Source organism: Papaver somniferum, chromosome 4 (genome assembly GCF_003573695.1).
Source record: "Papaver somniferum cultivar HN1 chromosome 4, ASM357369v1, whole genome shotgun sequence".
Taxonomy (NCBI): Eukaryota; Viridiplantae; Streptophyta; class Magnoliopsida; order Ranunculales; family Papaveraceae; genus Papaver; species Papaver somniferum.
This window is the reverse complement of record NC_039361.1, coordinates 1,771,810-1,793,711: the sequence shown is the minus strand read 5'-3', so window position 1 is coordinate 1,793,711 and position 21,902 is coordinate 1,771,810. Positions and strand designations below refer to the sequence as shown.

At 41.9% G+C, this 21,902-nt stretch overlaps 1 long non-coding RNA gene across 1 annotated transcript; it reads right to left on the bottom strand.

Moving 5' to 3' along the window:
* Positions 1-485: 485 nt before the first annotated feature.
* On the bottom strand, positions 486-1,077 carry LOC113273409. Its single transcript, XR_003322384.1, has 3 exons — positions 1,025-1,077; positions 865-883; positions 486-550 (listed from the first exon to the last, which is right to left on the bottom strand). It is a non-coding gene; the product is annotated as an uncharacterized LOC113273409 (long non-coding RNA).
* Positions 1,078-21,902: the final 20,825 nt, after the last annotated feature.

Below are 21,902 nucleotides of genomic sequence, written 5' to 3'. Positions count from 1 at the left end.
GCTCATCTACTAGCGTATGAGATCTAATATGCTTTTACATGTTACAGTTCTAATTACAGTTCTGGAACAAGTGCAATATGGTAGCTCATCTAATGTTATAGTTCTAATATGGTAGCTCATCTAATATGGTAGCTCATCTAATATTAATATTGTTACAGTTCTAATATGGAAAAGAATTAAGTAAAGGAAAAGAAACGAAGATTTACCTGCATCAAAGAAGTCTGGCAGCCAATCACTTAAGCATAGCAATGCTTGGACTGCCTGAAGTTCCAACTCTGTTGGATGCTTTATGACTTTCAGACATTCTGAGAACAACATGAATAAAGTATTAGTAAAACACAGAACATGAAAGTCATAAAGCATAAAGCATGTTGTTCAAGAAATAGAAAAACTCTGTTGGATGTTATCGATTTCAACCAATAATAAAACTCTAATCCTTTACCTAAACTCATACAAGTTATACTCACTCACACAGACACATTGACCTTGGTATTTCCAAACTCCGTGTTTGCAGATCCTGCTGCAGAGTTACAAGCACCAGTCTTCAGCCCTGCAAGCAAGTAAAACATCAGTTTACCTATATATCTCCAAGAAATCCAGAAAATACAACAAATCAAACGTTGAAGACAAATTCTATCACAACATAAGATGTTTTAACTTCCCAAAATCTCAAATCGAACTAGAGGTTAAATGATGTTTTAACCCAAAATACACCCAACATTTAACTGAAGAATCAATAATTGGAACTTAGCATATCATTTCACACGCACAAAATGAACTAAACCGGTAACCCCTAAATCGAAGTTGAAGCTGCTTCATACAAGAATGAAAACATCAAAACAATTGAAAGAAACCCTAGCTTACCTTGAGGATTTTCGCACAGCTGATTCAAACAACACAAAAAACTAAATCAGTAATCCCTAATCGAACTATTCAAAATCCAACTATTCAATCTCACTTTCAATTACCTAAATCAACAGAGAAACAAAGAAAATAAACAAAAAACTTACAAAATCATACTCACCAAGATCCACACCGACCTCTGTTCAACTTCTTCAAATCTCCTTATCCCTCCTCGAGTCCTCGTCCAAAAATTCCCACTGCCAAAATATCTAGAACTCAAAAGATTAGATTACGATTAGGTTCTCCCTGTCGGCAGCGGGGAACATATATCTAGGGGTAGGAAATTACAAGTACACCCCTAGACTATCGGATATCGGATATTAACCTAACGGAAAGGCCTATTCCAATATCGTTATCGTTAAGAGAAAATATCCGATAAAATATCCGATTCTGATATCCGATATCTGATATGTCGGATAAAATCCTATAGGATGTCGGATTTCGGAAATGGATATCGGATATCGGTTATCCGTTGCCAGCCCTATGCATGACATAGGCCAGGAAGGTGGTAGATTTGAACCAGACTCTAGAGAGAGTCCAAATCGGAACAGAACCTAAAGACAATACCGTAGACTAGTTAGCTATAACTTTTTAAGCATTAAATGATTTTGAGAACATAAAGGGTTGCTTAACCATCTGGGGTTAGCCCAGTAGGGATATACTAACTTTACTATGAGGAAGGGGGCCGAGTTTGCTTAGGAGGAGTAAGCCGGTGGCTACCCTGCCAGGGGACAGGAAGGGCCTATGCCTATGAATTCGGATTGCTTATCACATTGAAAACGTAGTCTATTTTTCTTAATTAGCAGTCAATATCGACTCTCTTCTTCGTGCAAAACTGACTAGTTCAGAAGATCATTCAAATCTAGGTGCTATACTTAGATGTCTTGATCCATTCGAGGCTTCAAACGGATAAAGTAATGCACACAAATCTCCCATTATTTAAGGAACCATATTCTTATGTCAACAAAACATAGGATTACTAGTAAAAGTTCAAAAAGAACTCAAATTTCTTAGAATGCAACATCCAGACGCTAACACTAGACAATATAGAGCAAATAGTAAGTAAGATAGTGGTTCAATTAATCACGTCTTCAAACCATCCTTCACGAGAGGCACTATATAGGGGATAGTGGAGGTAAAACATTGGCAGTGACATCGCAATATGGTTCCTTAAGGGAGATTCATGTGCATTACTTTATCGCGATATTTTTCCTCTCTGGAGTCTGGAATTGTCCAGTTCAAATCATTCTTTTTAAATTAATAATTTAACAGGAGTACCATATCTTGGTCATCACGAACTAGAAGTTTAACAGGGGTACCAGATCTTGGTCATCACGAACTTGAAGTTTAACAGGAGTGCCAGATCTTGGTGACATTCGATGAGAAGAAGCTAATTATCGAGGACCATTGATCATACCAGGCCACCATGAATCCATGATCCATTTCTTCTTCTTCCCAATACAGATTTACCAACACTAGTAGCATCTTCTGGTAATAATTTACTCATCTTTCCTTCTGCTTCTAATCCATCTCTTATGAAGTTATGCCCATTTGCTGACTGTGTTAAAGAGGTGCGATGATGGTGATGATAATGGCCCAAACAGAAACCCTAACGCAGCCGGATATCTTAGAAAATTACTTTATCAAGAGTCAAGACGAATCCAACAAACGTACGTGTGTACACATATATCTCACTATCAGACACGTGTATATAAAAAGGTACGTGGAAAGCATGCAGGCCAAAACATCAAAACATGATGCATCACGAAACACCCAATAAACCCCGAGGAGTTACTTTATCTCATCCCCAAAAGAGGAGCTAAGATCAACGGTGGAGAGAAAGTTAGCTGACACGGACTGACAGGGGAAGAAGACACTTGTCTGACACGAGCAGACCCCTCAACTACCCGCATTAAACACTCTGAGCAGTGTACGTGTCGACCAACCTGTGGAACGAGCGAGGATGCCTCTGCGGGATCAAGGGGCAAACGCAGACCTCCGCGTGATGGATGCAGGGACACAAGAAGATAAGGTTCCAACGGTCTTCAGAGATGGGGCCCACGTTCTAACCTTATAAATACCCAATCTCCACTAAGAGGGAAGGGGATCGAAAAGATCAGGAAGGGAAGGAGAGAGAGAGAGAGAAATAGTAAAGGTAAGTTAATCCCTTAGAGGAGAGAAACATGTAAACCCCAAAAGTCATTCAACTATTCGTGTAACCGTGAAGAACATAGTAAAACAACAAACCCCGTGGATGTAGGCCTTAGTGCTGAACCACGTAAACCTTGGTCTTATTTACATTTCAGCACTTTACATTCATTTAGCTCCGTGCATGTTTACTTGTATGTTTTGTTTTCCTTAATACTTATACCCCATGCACAAACGCCACGCATGGAGTTGTTGGATGAGGCCATGATAAACCCGAAGGTTTTGAGCCGATGAATCAACACCCGGGTACCATCATCATAATTTCTTTAGATGATAATGATTGATTGTGAGCGTTCGGACCCCCTCGTGGTTTGTGTGCTCACAATTTGGCGCTAGAAACAGGGACTTCGTCCCGGTAAAAGATTTATCTTGTCCTGTGATTTCATTTTAAATTGGCATATGATTGCTCTAATTTTATCAGCTCGGACCGTATAGATCATTCGTTAACTATATTATGTTCAAAAACCCACCTTTGTTCAAAAACCCACCTTTGATTTGATCTTCGATAAGAGTTATTGTTCTAAGCGGGTTATTGTTCTAATCCATCGGATTTACAATTTTCGTAGTTTTTATACTAAGGATCTCCTTTAATAAAACTCTAACCCGTATTTTATAGCCTGCGGGTATTAATTCCCTCTTGAAAAATTGTATTTCGCCAACTAACCTGCTTCACGCGGATATTCCCGTTTCTGTTGTTTGAAATAACTTATGCAGAGAGAACGTGTTGTGAGTAAAGAAGGAAAGTTTATGCGAGATTTCATTATCAACAAAAGGGCACGTGATGGAAAAGACGCAGGAAGCAGGAAAATCCAAAGATTTGTCAAAAGAAACACCCAGGACAACCCAGATCATCACCCGAAGCAAGCAGAAAGGAGATAAAGCTAAAATGACCAATCGAAGGCAAGATACTGCAGAAATCACTTCACCCATGAACGCTAATTCAGTTGCAGCGGCGGCTCTCAGAGCAGCAACGATAAAGTACGGGGAGGCTGCAGTAGTCCCGAAGGCTACGGAGGCTAGAAATACCTTCGCCATGAGTCAACTTAATCAACCAAGAGAAAGGGTGGACGAATCCAGAACATTCCAACCCGCGCACCATCTAACCTTTGGAATGCCGCTAACAAATAATCAGAATCAAACCATATCGGCGGCTCTGGCACCTCAGAGGGGCGCTCGCTCCAATTTGGAAACACCAGCAACCGAAGCTGAACCCCTGCCACCTTTAGTACAGACCATGGAGGAGGGCGGCACCATGGCTGTAGCGGCACGCGCTGGGACTCCCAATCAGGGGTCCAACCAATCACACCGACTAATGGCTGAGCTTGAGGAACTGAGGAAGAGCCAGCAGGTTTACGCAGAAGCTGTAGCTCTGTTGGCCAGAGAAAATAAAGACTTAAAGGAGCGGATTGCTCTAAGCACGAAGACCAGCCAACAACTTGATGAAGCAAGCTCCAAAGCACCAGAGCCAAACCAAGACTGTAGAGTCGTCCTAGCGGCTAATGAAGACGCGACAAGGAGACGTAGCGTATCCGACCCGGATTATGACGATGGAGAGTCAGACGGTAATGAGCTGAAGAATTTAGAGCACCAACGTGCAATGGAGGAACTACGAAATGAGATGATGGCGGAGATCAGGCAATTAAAAAATAAACAAGGTGGGGGAAGGTTAGAAGAGGTCATGAGAGAAGCTAAATCCACGCCATTAACGCATCGCTTGGCCAACACCCCTATTCCACTGAAATGCCCTGTCCCGACGTTCGAATGCTATGATGGATCCAGCGACCCTGCTGCACATGTTCGGTACTACAACCGTGTCTTAGCTAGATGGGGTCAGAACGACGCCGTACTCTGTAGATACTTCCCGTCAAGCTTGAAGGGATCGGCGTTATCATGGTTCGATAATCTGCCACCAAACTCCATCCACTCATACGACCAACTCGTAGAGAAATTCTTAAGAACATACATGTACAACAAGACTGTAAACACCGGGATGGATAAGCTCTTTTCACTAGCCATTGGCTACAAGGAAACCACGAGGGAGTACACAAACAGATGGCATAAGATCTGCCAAGCCATAGGAAGCGTGGACCCAGTGGTAAGCATCAACTGCTACAAATGGGGCTTAGACCGAATGAGTCCTCTATTTGTTGAAATTCACGGGAGCGTGCCCAAGACAGAAGGAGATCTCCGAATAATTATCGAAAAGCACGCTCGACTTGAAGAAATTCAACGGGAAAACCCGAGGGCATATCCGCAGAGGTCTCACCGCACCAATTCGGTGGAACAAACCAATGGGGCCAAAAGGGGTTGCTCAGATGAGAGACCTCACGAAGATAGGAAGGAACGGAGGGATGAACGAAGAACAGGCGACCGAAAATTCGAAGATCAAGTTTACACGAAACTCAACGCCAGCTATGCTCGTATCCTACGAGAGATCAAAGGGAGGGAAAACTTAGAGTGGCCATGGTCTAAGGGAAAGCAGCCCCCGAGATCCGAGAAGTCTAAATATTACTGTGAGTATCACTGTTTCAACGGACACCAGACCGAAAAATGCAAGAACCTTAAAATAATGATCCAAAAATTAATTGATGCGGGAGAGCTCAAACATTACATACGAAAGGATGTTACCGAGGAAAGATCCAAACGAACCAAACCAGTCCAACTTCCGGAAGAAAACCGAACAATCAACACCATCTCGTGTTCCGAAGCCACAGGACCCTCACTCACCGCAAAGATTGGAAAAAGGTTACGGAAGCAATTCGAAGACCGCTGCGAGTTATATAAGGTCGATGGGATAGCGGTGGACGAACACGAAGAATGGGTGGAATCTCCTATCATCTTCGATGCCGAGGATATCGAAGAAGATATGGAAGACCATAACGATCCCTTGGTCCTAACATTACCAGTAGCTGGATGTAACCTCAAAAAGATCCTCATAGACGGGGGAAGCTCTGTAAATGTCCTATTCTATGATGCATTCACACGAATGAAGCTCCATGATGAACAGTTGATGACCTCTTATCACACCATCTACGGATTCAATGGAGCAGCCACGAAGCCCTTGGGAGACATCGTGTTACAGGTTAACGCAGGACCCATGAAACTGGATACCCGATTCAGTGTGGTGGATACCCCTTCCCCTTACAACGCCATTATTGGACGAAAATGGGTACACAAGCTCAAAGGAGTTGCGGCAACATATCACCAATACCTCGGATTTCCAACACCTGAGGGAATAATGGATATCAAGGGAGATCGAATCGCTACGCGAGAGTGCCAGGCCACTCAGGATCATATCAACAATGAGCAAGAAGAGCAGCGAAAAATCCGAAGAGTAAGAAATCAAGAAACCGCGAAAGAGAAAGCCGTAGACCTATTCCTTAAGGAAACTACAGGAAAAGGCTTGACGAAAGATGGTAATGTCCAAGGCTCGGAAACAAGTACCTCAACAACCAGCGAAGAGCAGAAACACGCTAAATAGCAATTAAAGAGCGCCCCAGTCCTCGGAGACCCGAAGCCTGTGTTCACACCAGTAGAACCCGTAAAGGAAATCAACATAGGAACGGAAGAAGACCCGAAGATGGTCAAAATTGGGACCATCATGGACGAAGGAAGGGAAAATTCCTTAACCAAATTACTCAAGGAATATGCGGATGTGTTCGCCTGGAAGTTAGGAGATATGCCGGGGATTGACCCAAAAGTAATCCAACATGAACTACGCATCAAACCGGGCACGCCCCCGTTCAGGCAGAAAATACGAAAAGTGGCTCCAGAATATCATGAGGCAGTAGAAACAGAACTTCGGAAGCTACTAGACGCAGGATTTATCAAGGAAGTCAGGTACCCTACCTGGATCTCCAACATGGTCATTGTTCCTAAGAAAAATGGAGGGGTTAGAATATGCATCGACTTTACTAATCTCAACAAGGCATGTCCAAAGGACAGCTATCCCCTACCGAGCATAGACCAGCTGGTAGAAGCAGTAGAAGGATACGAAGAACTATCATTCATGGACGGACATTCTGGTTACAACCAAGTAGCCCTGGAAGAAGAAGATCAGCCACACACAGCGTTCTATACCCCACATGGCCTTTATTGCTATACCAGAATGCCTTTCGGGCTCCGAAACGCAGGGGCAACATACCAAAGGATGGTCGATGCTATCTTCAAGCCATGGATTGGAGGAACCCTAGAAGTCTACGTGGACGACATGCTCGTCAAAAGCAAGCTGCGTAAAAATCACCACCAGGACCTGAGGAATATCTTCGAAGCAATGAGACAGCATCACATGAAAGTGAATCCGGAGAAATGTACTTTCGGTGTCACCTCGGGGAAGTTCCTCGGGTATCTGGTGACGAAAAGGGGCATCGAGGTAGACCCAGCGAAGATTCAAGCCATAGTAGAGATGCCGTCCCCAAAGAATCTGAAGGAAGTGCAGAAGCTCAATGGGTCCATCGCAGCGTTGGGCAGATTTATTGCACGGTCTTCGGACAAATGCAAACATTTCTTCAATATTCTTAAAAAAGGGAGCAGGTTTGAATGGACCAACGAATGCGAGGAAGCATTCCAAAAAATCAAAGAACATCTAGCTTCAATCCCGATCCTGCAGAAGCCAGACCCTGATGAAGTTTTGGCACTGTACATAGCAGCAACGGGGACGCAGTCAGCGCGGTATTAGTCAAAACCAATACAAAGGTGGAACAGCCTATCTATTACGTCAGCAAGACACTCAATTCCGCGGAAAAAAATTATACTAAGATTGAACAACTCATCCTCGCACTGGTATGGGCTACCCAAAAACTGAGAACCTACTTCCTAACTCACCTTGTCAGGGTACCATGCAAAGCACCATTGGAAGCAGTCCTCAAAAGCACGGGAAAAGTGGGCCGAATATCCAAATGGAACACCCATCTGGACCAATTCAACATCATTCATGAAATTCAGCATTCTCAGAAGTCCCAAGTGCTAGCAGATTTCTTAGCAGACCTCCCCCTTGACAACGACGAAGAGATTAAGGGAATACCAGAAGCCGAGGAAGAAATCAAGGATCCAATGGATATCCTCGAACCTGCGAGTCATAGACAATGGGAAGTCTTTGTCGACGGATCTAAAAATAAGGAAGGAGCAGGAATAGGTATTGTCATTATCACCCCAACTGGAGAAAGGATTATACAGGCACTTAGATTGGAATTCAAAGAGCATACCAACAACATTGTTGAATACGAAGCTGTCGTACATGCCCTACGGATAATAATAGAGATGTGGGTAACCGATGTAAGGCTGACAAGTGATTCGCAGCTTGTCATACGGCAAATAGGGCTCGAGTATAATGTGTACGATGACACCCTTTCAGCTTACATGGCCTTGGTCCAAACATTGGAATCATAAATCCCGAACATTAAGTTCCGGCACTTATGCAGAAGGGACCTCAGGCACTCGGATGCCCTAGCATATATATCATCCATGCTAAGGGATAAAAATGCCGAAGGTATTAAAATAGCAAGGGTATACGAGCCTTCGATTGCATCTCAATTCTCTTTCGCTACCAATCAAGATGTGATGGAAGAAAATATCAAAGACCAGGTAGGAGAAGACATCCATAATGACTTTGATGAAGAGGACATCCTGTCAAGAGCAAATCAAGACTAAGACTTCAGCAACGAAGATGACTGGAGGGTGACAATACATTCCTTTCTCGAAAAAAGAAGCTTACCTGCGGATCGGAAACAAGCTAGGAAGATACTCTCCAAAGTGGGAAGATATGATCTTCGGGAGGGGGTCCTGTATAGGAAATCCTTCCTTGGACCATTACTACGCTGCTTGTCCCGGAAAGAGGGGCATCGAATTCTAAATGATATCCATTATGGTGACGCGGGGAATCATAGCGGCATGAGATCACTAGCTGACAAAGCAAAAACGCAGGGATATTACTGGCCGACAATGATACAAGATGCCGCGAGGATGTCCCGACGATGTGAAGAATGTCAGCGCTTCGCGAAAAAGATCCACGCGCCGGCAACAATGTTAAACTCTGTCGATAGCCCGTGGCCATTTGCAAAATGGGGCATAGACATCGTCGAGCCTTTCATCGAAGGATCAGGGAAGAGACGATTTTTGATAGTAGCCACGGACTACTTCAGTAAATGGGTGGAGGCTAAGGCCTTGTCCAGGATCAGAGACGCGGATGTGTTCACTTTCATATTCCAGAACATCATTTGCAGATTTGGTATACCTGCTGAAATTGTATCTGATAACGGCAAGCAATTACAGGGAAAAAATATAGACATGCTCTTCGACACTTTCAAAATAAGAAAGAACAAGTCCACCCCCAAATACCCCCAAAGCAATGGACAAGCGGAAGCTACCAACAAGACCCTCGCCCTTATACTCAAAAAACAATTAGACGAGCATAATGGAAGATGGTGCGAACAACTGCACAATGTCTTATGGGCATACAGGACAACACGAAGATCCGCTACCGGGGAATCCCCGTTTCTTCTAACTTATGGAGCTGAAGCAGTCATACCTACGGAAATCCTCATGCCAACCACGAAGACCGAAGCTTGGGAGAAAAACCTCACAACAGATATGATGTTAGAAAGGTTGGACGACTTGGAAGGAAGAAGGGAAGTAGCATTGCAAAAGATGGAAAATTATCAACGAAGACTGGCAAGGGAATACAACAAAAAGGTAAAGCTACGGAATTTTGTAGAGGGACAGTATGTGTTGAGAACAATCCCACGGTATCAGCAAGAAAAGAAATGGGGAAAGTTAGCACCTACATGGGGAGGACCTTTTCTGATCCACGACATCGCGGGTAACGGTTCCTACTACCTTCGTAATCTAAAAGGCGAGGTCCTCCGGCATCCTTGGAATGCTAAATGGCTCAAACCATACTTCCCAAAGAAGCAACGCAGATTTGAATCTCCTTGGAGTGTACCATAAGATGAAGGGAGCCTGACCGCTCCACATGTTTCTATCTCTGGAAGAGGAATTGCAGACCTCAGCTTATCAATCAAACAAGCTTTCAAATTATCAAGTCAGTGGAATCTACCCACAATATTGGGGAAAGTAGTTAACCTACAATCTCTCAGGGCTCCCCCATCAGTGTCCATAAGTGTAGGACCAGGGGGAAGGCACCCAGCAGAAAGAGATACCCAATCAATCTTAAAGCAACGGGTCGACGGAATGGGTGCGTAAATATTTTAATCCCATATCCTAGAACGTTGCCCCGGCCCCCACCGTCTGGGAATCCTCTGGCCCAGGATTCGCCAGCGGGGTGACAGGCCTCAAGACGATCACGAAGGTACCTTCCTTCAGTATCGCACTCAAAAACACTTGAAAACTTTTGTTTTGTTTTTTCACAAATACTTAAAATAAAAACAAAACAACATTGTAGGTATATCAAGAAGAGGATTCATTTCATAAAGGGTGATTACAAGAAGTGAAAGGCCAAAGTCAAGGATACACAATCAAAAAATACTCCTTTTACAGGATCATCAGCAAAAAATATCCTTGTTACATGATTACAAAAAATATAATGATGCCGCGGAGCCTACAGAACGCTGCGATCTCTACCTAAGTGGCGGCCCCATCGGCAGGATTATTCCGAAGACTTGATGGGACGCTCCCACCAGAAGAGGGTCCCGAGGAGCTGGGCAAGGAATAAGGAACGGGACGACGAGGATAGTTCTTCACGAGACCATGTTCATTCCTTAGGCCAAGTTCTATCCTCTCCAGCATCTTGTTCGTCTCCTCAGCTAATTGACAACGAGCCTTGTGTTTAATAACTGTTGTCCGCTGTTGGGCTTGGGATAATAACGAAGATAGTCGATTCACTTCTCTAGAAGCAGCACCAACGGCCTCCTCGCGGGTTGCTGCTAAATTCTTGAAGTGATTGGTCTGTTCTTCCTGCTGCGCTAAGGAAGATTGAGCCTTTTCAAGTTTTTCATTTGTGACGCGAAGGCGTCCCTCGAGCTCTGAAAAAAGACAACACCACGGAGTTAGCATAGAAAAAAAAAACAAGGTCACACTCGATGAAAGGGGATTATACCTTCGACACAAGCCGAAGCCTCTTCATACTCATTAACAACCGCATCTCGCGCTTCATCAAGATGATCATATTCCGCGGATAATTTCTTATAGTCTAGTTGAAGGTTGGTGAGAGTAAATTGACAGGCATCTAATTCTACCTGCTTCATCGAGTCCATATGACGAAGGTGGTCGACCTCTTTATTTATCTCTGAGACCCCTTTGCTGAGTCTGTACATGCACACTTCAAGATTCCTCTCAGACTCAGCATGACGAGCTACGTCGGCACGAGACGCGGAAAGAGCATTGCTGAGAGCGTAGACTTCAGCACGAGCATCATCTCTTTCTCTGGCAAGACAGAGCATATTATCCTAGACCACTGAAAGAGGAATGGATCGAGCCATCTGTAATTCTTCTTCCAACAGCTGAATCCTAGATTCCAACAAGGAAGTGCGCTCACGGGATTCCTGCAGATTATCACGGGTCCACAGCAGTGTGCCATTAAATAAAGCACGATCATGGTTGTACAGATTTTGCATGTCGACCATCTGAACATGCCGCGCGCGCCATACCTCAGCCCGAGCATCCCATTTCTTAGCTTCACTCTTAATTTTCTCAACCAAATCTCTAATACGAGATTTTTGCCGAGCTCTTTCGTTTCGAAGCCATATCAGCTCGGGGACGCCACCCACTGGAGATAGGGTGGGGAGACTCAGACAGAACAACTAAGAGATAAAAGAATGACGACATAAGGCGAGGGAAAAGAACCAAACCTGTGAAAGTGGAAACTTGGCTACGAGTTTGCTCTAACTCAGCGCGCACTGCAACAAGTTCTGAACGAAGATCAGCCTCTGCTTCACCCAGCTTTTCTTTCTCCTTAAGGCTTTTCTTCAGCTCTTCTATTTCCACCTCAGCCGCAGATAATTCCTTTTCTCGGTGACGAAGCTTAGCCTCGAGCTTCAGAGATTTCGCTTTGAAGAACTGATACAGCACGTGGTTACAATGCTCGCTCCTCATCATCTATACATCAAGATGACAAAACATTATTTCACCGAAGCGTCTGATCGTCACGTAGAAGTATGTACGAAAATTTACCTCCAGCACACGCTGCTGGGGAAAGCCATATTGATACCCGTCGGCAATGGCCATCATATCGGCAACGGAAGTAGGAGGCTCCGGCACAAGGGTAGCTGCGGGAACAGTCAACCTTTTTCCCCAGGCTTCAGACACCTGCGCCTTAGAAGACATTTCCATCATGCGACGGGTATACGCAGTTGATTCCTTTTCCCCAGCAACAACAGGAGCGGGATGAGAGACAAACAGAAGATTCTTTTCCTTAAACCAATCCATGATGGCGTCCTCACCCTCAGATGTCGGCGACTGGGGAAAATTATCGGCAGGCGCATCAACGACAGATTTTCCTTTCTCTGACACGACCCCCTCAGCACGAATGTTGGCATGCACCTCCGCACCTACATGCACAGCAGGCTCCTCCGCACCAACATCTTCTATAGTAGCATCCCCATTACCATCACCACCAAGAACATCCCAATCATCATTGGGGGAAAGTAGAGAGAAGTCCTCGGGAAAATCGAGGGCTTCGTCAAAGAACTCCCCCGTAGAATACATCCGATCAAAAGAAAATTCTTGAGAAGTGAGAAGGGTATCCGCGACATCACCAGCAGGGATGGAAACATCCCCGATAACAACGTCATCAGCCACCACAGCTTTGTTCCTTCCTTCATCACCAGCGTGACCAGCGAAGACCTCTTCTTCGACATTGATAGGGGAGGTACCAGTACGTTCCTCCCCATCTGTAATCTCGTCCTCAGCAAACTCTTCGTTCACTGGACTAGTAACTTCTTCTTGGGCTTCAACCTCTCCCATCACCGTAGTAGAAGACTGCTTCGGCCTAATCTTTTTCTTCTTCAATACCTGAAACCAACGCCACAAAAAGAATTATTTTTCCCGTCTAATGGAAGTTCTAAAAAAGAAGCGCAGCTAGAATCTGCGTACCTGAGCAGCCGAGATATTCTTCGGTGGGAGTATAGCACCGGAACCATCCTCTTCGTCTCCCTCTACGACGTCCAGGGCATAAGGAAAATTCATGCCCGCAAAGTTCAGACGCCAGGGGCAGAAATCTCCATAGCGAACAGGAGGAGACTCGCGCGGCTTACTATTCTCGGTAGGCCGCCAACCGCGGGGACCAGGAATCCAACCGTAAGCCCACGGACCAACTATCTCTATAACGGTGGCGTGCCACTCGTAGTCATGATCGCGCTTGATCCTCTCTCGCGCGGGGAAGAGTTTCCGACGACTGGACGCCTCCGTGCCAGGAACATACTTCAGCTTGGCATCGCTGACCTCATTTAACAGACGAATTTCGCCTCGAGGAGCAGGAAGATTCCGAAGGCTGACACTCCACGGCTTGCGATTCCTACTATTGACGTAATCACCGAAGGAGTTATTGAAATTCTCAGGAGTATACCATTCCTTCTCCATGGGATTGGGGACGTAACAAGTCATCGACGTTTCCCCCTTACTCCGCAGATAGCATTCCTTCAGGGCGCGGAGATAATTCCCCGATAGTTGGGATACGGAACGGCTGTGAGTATTGGTGGAAGAACCCTCACGACTAGCGAGCACGTCGTAGTAGAAGGAATCACCTGATTTATACAACGGCAGCATGAGACTAGCTTCGAACGCCCCAACCGTCGTTAACAAATGAAATTCATCGAACTCATACTTGGAGATAAGCTCATACGTAATATCATCCTCAGGGGCATAGAAAGAAAATTTAAAGGCTGGAAAAAGAATGAAAACTGAGAGTGTTTAGGAAGAATGAAATTAAATTTTCTTTCTATCCTTAAAATACCCGAAAGAAAGAGAAGGAAATTAAGGGAGGAATGGGAAACGTGCCCGTTACATAAGCAGTTAATGCACGAATAAAAGACGTGCCCAAGTATCTAGGAGAAGTTATTAGGAGTGAGAAGAATATGCGACGATAGTTTTTCTTCAAGGCACCCACTAGTCATTCAAGCCCGAAGAAAAGGGGCAAATTGTGTACACATATATCTCACTATCAGACACGTGTATATAAAAAGGTACGTGGAAAGCATGCAGGCCAAAACATCAAAACATGATGCATCACGAAATACCCAATAAACCCCGAGGAGTTACTTTATCTCATCCCCAAAAGAGGAGCTAAGATCAACGGTGGAGAGAAAGTTAGCTGACACGGACTGACAGGGGCAGAAGACACTTGTCTGACACGAGCAGACCCCTCAACTACCCGCATTAAACACTCTGAGCAGTGTACGTGTCGACCAACCTGTGGAACGAGCGAGGATGCCTCTGCGGGATCAAGGGGCAAACGCAGACCTCTGCGTGATGGACGCAGGGACACAAGAAGATAAGGTTCCAACGGTCTTCAGAGATGGGGCCCACGTTCTAACCTTATAAATACCCAATCTCCACTAAGAGGGAAGGGGATCGAAAAGATCAGGAAGGGAAGGAGAGAGAGAGAGAGAAATAGTAAAGGTAAGTTAATCCCTTAGAGGAGAGAAACATGTAAACCCCAAAATTCATTCAACTATTCGTGTAACCGTGAAGAACATAGTAAAACAACAAACCCCGTGGATGTAGGCCTTAGTGCTGAACCACGTAAACCTTGGTCTTATTTACATTTCAGCACTTTACATTCATTTAGCTCCGTGCATGTTTACTTGTATGTTTTGTTTTCCTTAATACTTATACCCCATGCACAAACGCCACGCATGGAGTTGTTGGATGAGGCCATGATAAACCCGAAGGTTTTGAGCCGATGAATCAACACCCGGGTACCATCATCATAATTTCTTTAGATGATAATGATTGATTGTGAGCGTTCGGACCCCCTCGTGGTTTGTGTGCTCACAGTACGCACAAAATTCAAGCATGTTATCTGGTGGGTTTTATGGAAGGAGAGAAATATAAGTGTTTGGTTGGAGACTTAGAAGTGCAGCTGATCAAGTCACCATGAATTTGTCCCTACCATTGGGTTAGCTGGGTCCAGATATTCGCCGAATACTCAGAAAAGAAGAGCTGATTACTTATTCAGTCTTAGTGCCCAAATTCTTTGCCCAAATACGTTTGATGGTGATGATAATGGCCCAAACAGAAAACCTGACTGTAGAGAGTCCAAATCGGAACAGAACCTAAAGACGATTAGTCAGAGTAGTGGGCGTGAAATTCAAGGTATTAAGGGATAGATATGTCAGTAATCTATAAATTAAGCATATCATGATTTTGAGAACATAAAGAGTTGCTATGTACTAGTCACATTGAGAACGTACTCCATTTTTCTTAAATAGCTGTCGGTATATACTCTCTTCTTTGTAGACAAATGAGTAGTTCAGAAGATCCAGACACTAGTAAAAGTTCAAAAAGAACTCAAATTTATTATAGTGCAACACTTGCAACATCCAGACACTAGACAATATAGAGCAAATAGTATTAGTACGTAAGACAGCGATTTAATTAATCAGGGTTATAAATCATCCTTCACGAGAGGCACTACAGGGGATGGTGGAGGTAAAACATTGGTTGCGGCATCGCAATATCCTCGACGTATATCACCTTCTTGTTGAGTGAACCCCAATTAATGATCCAAGCATAGCAGGCCAACAGTTGTGCTGGATTATATGAATTGATCCGCAGCAGTTCCTACTAATGACAACTGCAAGATGAAACTTAGTTTATATAATGACAATTTTCTTTATTGATGTTTAGAAAATCTCTCAAAGCTAAACACAAGCTCTAATCTTGCTCATATGATCAACCATAACTTTGGTGATCATATATATATAGAACTATGAATTCCTTTTCCTAGTCCTATTACCTTATTACATGTCTTTCCTTTTCTTAGAACTAGATGACTTCTAATTTCTTAGGATTACATCAATTTCCTAATCTTGTCCTAACCAACTTGTTAGTGACTTCTATGTTGAAGTTAATCCAACATTCTCCCCCTTAATCTTCAACTGTGCTTGTGAAAAATCTTGTACGTATGATGGTGCTCTCGTCTCCCATGGCTCGGTGTAGACAAGCTCTGATACCAATTAATGGCAACTGCAAGATGAAATTTAGCTTATATAAAGACAACTTTCTTTATTGATGTTTAGAAAATCTCTCAAAACTAAACACAAGCTCTAATCTTGCTCATATGATCAACCACAACTTTGGTGATCATATATATATAGAACTATGAATTCCTTTTCCTAGTCCTATTACCTTATTACATGTTTTTCCTTTTCTTAGAACTAGATGACTTCTAATTCCCTTAGGATTACATCAATTTCCTAATCTTGTCCTAACCGGCTTGTTAATGACTTCTATGTTGAAGTTAATCCAACACCTACCTAAATGTGTTTCACCATTGAGTAAGAACAGTATAACCTTTCCGGTACACGCTTGAAGCTCCGTTAGCGAGTCCCAACATTCAGAGTATGACCCATTTGATTGCAGTCGAGCAGTTAAGGATATGGGGTGCGCAGTCTGAACATGCGACAAAGGTCTTGCTAGTACACCAGTATTAATGAGTGTGTTGGAATCCATTCTGCTCAGAGTTATCACAATCAACATTGTGATGAATATCAACTTTGAAGAAGTCGTTAAATAAGCAGCCGCCATGGTATGCCTATATATGTAGTTACCCACGGAGAGAGTTCTTGAGATGGAGAGATGGAGAGAGAACAGGGTGGACAGATGGTGATAAAGGAATGAGCGAGTTTGGTCCTATTTATAGATTATAGAACTGTAGATGAGGAGAGTGCGTTATCTGCATAGAATTAAATTGGGAATGAATTTGTTAATTAATAAGAATATAATGAGATCGTAAGTGGGCGCATAATTTATTCAGAGGTTACAGAAGTTGAAAGTTGAAACGAACGAATGGGTGAAATTATAAATGACTATTCACCAACGTCATCAACTAGCACTGAGATTGTGTTAAATGGTTCGAAGTAGAAAATAAATGGACATGCGAGCTCATGGCCGTGTCAAAAGAAAAAGATTTTGAATGTCAACACCAATTTATGTGGTTGTAGTTTAGTGGTAAGAATTCCACGTTGTTGTGGCCGTGGAGACGGCCGTGGAGACCAGATCATAAGAACGGTAAAGACTAAAGAGCCGGACACCCAAAGTTTGTCATGTTCTTTTTTAGAGTTTCTTTTGGTAGTCATTAAATAAATTATAATTATAGAATTCATATGCGGTAAGGTTAACTTTCTTTTGCCTTCAAAGACATCTACCATTCTTGATTCATGGAATGGTAATTTTGGCAATGAGGAGAATGGAAGCCAGGATAATCAGGTGAAGTACAAAATCATGAATTTAATTTTTTTTATTATTCTTGAGGTTAATTCAGAGATTTAAATGATACACACAAGTTATTTTCTGAACTGTTCTTGTTCTAAAATTTGATCTTGAACTAAAGTAGTTTGTCTGGTTTACATAAAAATTTGCTAAATACTTGATTTCTAACTCTGGAGTGTTGTTGTATAGCAAAATCATACTACCTTGTAATTTATTGGTTTTAAAAAAATATTAGAGTTCTGTACTTTAGAGTTTAGAACCGGATTACTCGAGAATGATACATTTACCCAAGGACGGAGCCAGGTTTTAGGAAATGGATAGCAAAGTTACCGATCAACACATATTTTAGGAGATGCAAATGGGTTAAAATGCCTAAAATTTGTCTTGAATGATCGTAATCGGGCTTGGGAGCCAATTGGGCTTAGTGTGCAATTACAAAGGATTAAGCATTACAAAGTGCAGGAAGACGCTAAGCAGATTTGAGGTAGAGGCTTTCTAACTTCTGTAACTATATACAACCAAGTCCAAACGAATCTGAAGATAATAGATTGGACCTGAAAAAGACATGAGTTTAAAAAAATGACCCTGGAATAAAAAAAAAAAACAATCGAAAGAAAGTGAAGATTGGCCCTCAAAATGGATTGGACCTGAAAAGGCAAGAGTTTATAATAAAAGAATGACCCTAGAATAAAAAAACCAACCGGAAGAGAGTGGAGATTGTCCTTGGACCTTTCTTTATCCACAACCAAGTCCAAACGAATATGAAGATAATGGATTGGACCTGAAAAGGCATGAAATTAAAATAAAAAAATAACCCTGAAATAAAAAAAAAACCAACCTAAAGAAAGCGGACATTGTCCCCGAGAACTGAGAAGGGTTAGACCTGAAAAGGCATGAATTTAAAATAAAAAAACGTCCCTGAAATAAAAAATAAAAAAACCGGTGTTAAGACAACATCTATAACGTGATGGTCAAGCCAAACTTATAAATATTCTAGAACTCATATACTTATAATATTTTGTACTCGAGGAAAGTTTAATGTTGGGTAATACTTGTGTTACAAGTATTTAGAGTCTGTATAAATATGTATACTCGTTGTACATTTAAGAAGAATAACTTCTCTGAAACTCTTATCTCTTAACTTAACATATACCTATTCTCGACTTGGTATCATTCTTGTTCGATTCTTCATGTCTTCCGCATCTTCTTCAATTACCACAGTTTCTATAATTATCGGTTCTTCTCAATCTATGATTGCTTCATATGTTTTCTCTCAACCTCATCACATCATCACTGTGAAGCTTGATGAAACAAGTTATTCTCTTTGGCGTGCTCAGTTTCTTCCCTATCTTCAAGGTTATGATCTTGCTGACGTTGTTACTGGTGACAACCCATGTCCTACCGTTACTCTTGAAAATAATGAAAACCCTAATCATGCCTATGCTTCCTGGATGAAACAAGACAAGATTCTTTTAGTTTGGATTTTTTCTTCTCTAACTCCTGTTGGATATTTTCAATAACATAGAAAATAAAATGTTTTCGTTTTTGGTTTGCCGCTATGACGAGGGAGCTTCCTGTGTTGAGTAAACACAATGGATGTTAGTTGGAGATGAAGAGACACCTCTAAAGGGTGTGATGGTTCATAAAAGACACAACCATTCTCAATAGACACCTTATGTGTCTATTGGAAGTGAAGAGGCATCTCCAATAGGCATGAGTTCCCTATAAGTAGTGATGATTTGTTTTCATTCACACAATGGAAAAACATATCTAAAAATTCTGATTTCTTTTCTCTCTAAGCATCACCAGAATCTAAATACTTTGTTTTCTTGGTTGGGTCAAGGGAAGTACAACTCTTGAATCCAATTACGTTGTTATGGCTTCATTGTATCCTAAAAGCAATATTTCACTGACCGGTTGTACTCGCCAATTATTTGAGAATGGTCGAAATAATTGCTGAAAAGAATCGCAAGGCCTTGAAGCTCCAGTGATACAACATTTTCTTTCGTTCTCTGTTTTCTTCATCCTCTGTTTTTAGCCCAAATTTCCAACAGTTTTCAACAATTATATTTCGTCCACGGAGGATGGAATATGACTGATGTTTTGAGAACGTATTCTGGTTGTTTATTGAAACTCAAGGCATGCATACTTCTATTAATAGCAACGACTTGAATGGACTGCATGTTATGGAAGACTAGAACATGGGTGTGATCTGTGAACCAAACAGATAAGTTTATCTCTCTCACTTTTAATGTCAAAATCTGATTAGTGATGCGTGCAATCAAAGTTTGTTTAATTTCCAAGTCTAGCATGCATGATTTATGACGTATCCTTGCATACTTGAATTCTCTTAGAATGACTCCATGGCAAAGAGTCATGATAGTGTTGTGTCATTATGAGAGATCGATGTATCCTTTTAGTGCCAACTTGTGGCTACACAAAATTAAGAAACCCTTTCAGGCGATAAAGACATGAAACTAATCGTTTTTGTTGGGCTTCCAGTCACGAAGAAGATAATGTCCAGTAACCGTTTTTTGTTGTTTCGTTGAAAATCCCAACCCAGCGAGACGAAGACATACAGAACGGAAGAAGATAATGTCTATCTGGGTCATCTTTGCCTTACGGGGTAACAGAAAAGACCAAATGAGAAAGACAAGGAAATTGGAAAAATGAAGATTAGGATGATCGGTGGAGCGTCATTCTCACTTGAAATTTGAGATAAGTATCCAACTTCTCTGTTCTTACTCTTATTTTGTGATTCATGCATTTATGGATTTACCAATAATTTGGTTAATAAGTTTTCTGATTAGTGGTGGTCAGAACAAATGCATATGATTGTTGCCATTTGCATCCATTGAAATTTGAGTATGGGTGTTAATCATACGGTTTAGGATGACACGGTAATGGACATTTGAAATGCAAACATTATCTATTGATTTGGATGATATCCAAATATCTCCATGGAATTTGGAAAGCCATGACCTATTTCAAAATTTGAATAGAGACATGAGGTCAGATAATGAGGGTCGTAACTCTTCACAAGGATACGACTGTACTGGTTCCACGCAGCCTGTTTTTCTAGAGTTCCTCTTCGGTTTTGTTCTTGCTTGAGAAAAATGCATGGCATGCTTGTGATTCGTAATTAAATTTGCAATCTGTAAACACCCATAGGGACAAAGGAGATCCAAATCCTAAGAGATGCAACTCTAGTACTATAATGGATTTGAAGATGCCCTTATGAGCATGGTGTGATGTTATCGAAACATTGTTTAAACCACACTATTAATACGCTATTTTGGAGGTCCGCCTAATGGGCGATGATATGGATCATAGCATGATACATGTTAGTTAAGCTGTTCAGTTTCTATCTGATGACATAACCAAACTCAGTATATGCATGCATGTGAGTATTAGTTGACCTTTTAAGAAATATGTACGCATGAATGATTATCTTTTGTCCTCTTTTATCATGGTTGAAATGTTGTAAGATAAGCATGAGTTCTATTGAGTACAGTGGAAGACCAACTTTTGTAGCCCCGCGGTAGTGCTCAAAGACAGCTAAATCCAAAACGACGGTACCCCTACCAGTATGTTGGATTTGAAGTTTTAATTTCTATTCAGAAATTATGTGTTCCATGTTTTGGTAGAAACTAGTACTGATATGCAAGTCCCTATTAATTCTGTATTTCTGTTCATGACTTTTAAGTTGTAATTTCTAACATTTGAGAAGAGTCATGAAAATGGGGGAGAATTTTGTCATATAAAATTTGCTAGTTGGTAGGTTATTTTATAACCAAGATCATCAATAATTGTTTAGATAACAAATTATATGATATGAGTATAATTCTTGCAAAAGGGATTACAGTGTAGGATCAGAATCTCGCAGCAATAATGTCTCAGCGAAATTATTAACAACACAACACATCAGTGTTGCACAACAACTTCAGAAACGAAATAATAAACGACGTTAGCTAAATCATGAGAAAAATGTGATGGCCCTGCGAAAATTAAAGAGTTTGCGAGATTAACATTTGTAAGGATGCGAGAATGTCGCAAGTCATATCCGAAAATAAAGGAAAGATTAGCTATCATCCACTATGTAATTCCCTATAAATAGCCGCTCAGTTGTAAAGGAAGGAGATAGATCTTTTTTGAGTGAGAAGCAAGTAAATAGGAGAGAGAAAATCTAGAGCAGTGGTTATTCTTGATTCCTTTATCTTTTTTTGTAAGATTCTTCAAAGATTCATCAATAAAATTAAGATTGTTAATCTAAAATGAGTTGAATGTTAATGAAATCTTGTGAGGGGTGTAGTGTAGGATTTCCTGCAACTACATAATGGCTCTAGAATCAGGGAGAGATTGAAGATTATTCTAGAAAAAATTGAAGACTAATATTGAGATTTGTG